We start from the raw sequence: 2,500 nt of genomic DNA, 5'->3' as shown, positions 1-2,500 counted from the left end.
AAGAACAAGAAAACACACGAATAACCAACGAAGGGAACAAGCAAGACAACCCCCCCCAGGCCTACCCCCCCCCGCCCTCTCTCTTCAACCTTATTCACCCCATTCACACCTCGCACGAAACCCCACGAATCCGTGCGCGGACGAGGTCGTGCTCAGCGGAACGACTCGTAGAGCATAACCAGGCCGTGTGATTCCTGCGGCTGACGTCGATACGAAGATGGATTGGGCGCATGTGCAGGCGGGGGGGAGGGGGTCAGGGAGCGGATGGGGGTGGTGGTGAGGGAGATGGAGCTGTGATGAGGGAGATGGAGCTGTGATGAGGGAGATAGAGCTGTGATGAGGGAGATGGAGCTGTGATGAGGGAGATGGAGCTACGGTGACGGGAGGGCCACAGGGTGATGAGGGAGATGATGAGCGTTGCAGTGACTCTCCAGCGCGGGTAAACAGCATTATAAATAGCTCTTTATGGAAGCTAATTCTATTCCGCTTACAAAGTAGTAGTAGTATGAACTTTGTTTCTCTCTGCCTTTTTTCTCTCTAAAACCAAATCGCATTTTATGACAGATGAAACAACACAAACACCTGTTAACACCAGAAAAAAAGAAAATGACAATGCTTCATACTACCGTTCCTACTACTACTACTATCACTCCCGGTACTACAGCAACCACTCGGTACGCGCTACCACCACCGCCGCTAGTAGTAGCCACATGAATTTTTGAATTATTGGCCGGCTGTCATTGTGAATCAGTCAGCGCCGTCCGTGACAGCAAGAATGGAGGCGAGGGAGGAGGCGCTCGGCCAGGCACACGACGCGGCACACGAGGCTGAGCAGTTTCCAATAAACGGAATATCCACAGACATTGCGATCCGAAAGGGAGGAAGGAAAGAGGAGAGGGAGGAGAGGCGGGGGAAAGGGAGGGGGATGATGGGAGGAAGGGATCGAGGGAGGGAGAGGGGAAGGGGGGAAGGGGAGGGAGAAAGAGGGGCAGAGAATGAGAGAGAGAAAGAGAGAGAGAGAGAGAGAGAGAGAGAGAGAGAGAGAGAGAGAGAGAGAGAGAGAGAGAGAGAGAGACCCCAAGACTCCGAGAGAACGCACAGAGCTGGTCCTTCCGAAGAGTCCAGAGCCAGTGTCCTACCGACGGGGGTCCTGGCAGCCAAAAGGGGAGACAAGGAACCCAAAGACCTCGCTTGTGCTTATGGCAAAATGCAGCGTAAATAAACAATGGCGTTTTCCTTTTTCTTTTAATTTCTTTTTTCTTTTTTTATGTGGCAAAATGTCGGAACTTTGGCGCAAGTTCATTTGCGAAGAAAGCTGGAGAGAAGGCGCGCGTGGCCACGGCGTTCAACCTCCATTATTCAGTAGTATGGGGTGAAAGTCTAATGCAAGTTGATTTTTCAATTAATGCATTAGGAGAGGGAATAGAAAAAAAACAATGACCGAGGGAGAGCGGAGGCCAGAAAATGACAGAGAGAAGGGACCGCGGTTACATGGGACGGGTTGTAGTAGACGTAGTTGTTAAATTTGTAGCAGAAGTAGTAGAAGTTGCTGTGGTTGTTGTAGTAGTAGTTATGAAAATTATAGTAGGGGTCAAAGTTGCAAGGGCAGTTATAGTAGTAACTGATGTTGTGTTGGGACAGCAATAGTAGTTTTAGTTAACTGTAGTACTAGCTTTAGTAATGATTGCAGTGGCAGTAGTAGTAGTAGTAGCAGTCGTAGTAGTAGTAGTAGCAGTCGTAGTAGTAGTAGTAGTAATAGAAGTTGCTATTGTTATTGCTATTGCTGCTGCTATTGTTGTATTTATAATAGTAGTAACTTCACAGCAACATTATCTGAAGAAGAAATGGTACGAAAAAATTGAAAATCAAGACCCCATTTGCGCAACAACTAAGTCCGCTTCCGTCGACCACATCACAAGACACCAATTACTGAACAGAGAAAAAAAAATCAAGAAAAAAATACCTAAGCGACACAAGATTAGAAGAGAAAGAAAAAAAAACAGAATCAGGAAATCCACCATAATTCCTTTCTAATCACAGGGAATCCGCTCTTCTCGTTCTCTCACTCGCTTCCATTTCGAAACCTCCCGAGCAAAAGCATATTCTTAAACGACCCTTAACACGGCGTCGACTTAATCCCAAAGTCGATCCAATCAAGTCTTCGTCTTTTTTTCTCTTCTCTTTCTTTTAATTTTGAAAGAGAGCGAGTGCTTCCTCCTTCCCCTCTGACTGCGCTGGGCATAACTGCGAGCTCATTTATGGATTGCTGTTAAGTATCCCTGAGCGAAGAAGGAAGAAAGTTGCCAAGTGTCGTTTTTTGTGTAGTCGTTGTTGTTGTGGTGGCAGTTGTAGTGGTTGTTGTAGTAGTAGTAGTAGTAGTAGTAATAGTAATAGTAGTAGTAGTAGTAGTAGTAGTAGTAGTAGTAGTAGTAGTAGCAGTAGCAGTAGCAGTAGCAGTAGCAGTAGCAGTAGCAGTAGCAGTAGCAGTAGTAGTAGTAGC

At 46.7% G+C, this 2,500-nt stretch overlaps 1 protein-coding gene across 1 annotated transcript in view; it reads right to left on the bottom strand.

Moving 5' to 3' along the window:
- Positions 1-2,500, bottom strand: part of LOC119598480 (Down syndrome cell adhesion molecule-like protein Dscam2) — a gene marked incomplete in the record, with an annotated part of 95,969 nt that overhangs the window by 50,654 nt on the left and 42,815 nt on the right.

This window comes from Penaeus monodon, chromosome 41, assembly GCF_015228065.2.
Source record: "Penaeus monodon isolate SGIC_2016 chromosome 41, NSTDA_Pmon_1, whole genome shotgun sequence".
Lineage (NCBI taxonomy): Eukaryota > Metazoa > Arthropoda > Malacostraca > Decapoda > Penaeidae > Penaeus > Penaeus monodon.
Note: the sequence above shows the minus strand (reverse complement) of the source record. Positions and strands in the feature narration are given on the sequence as shown.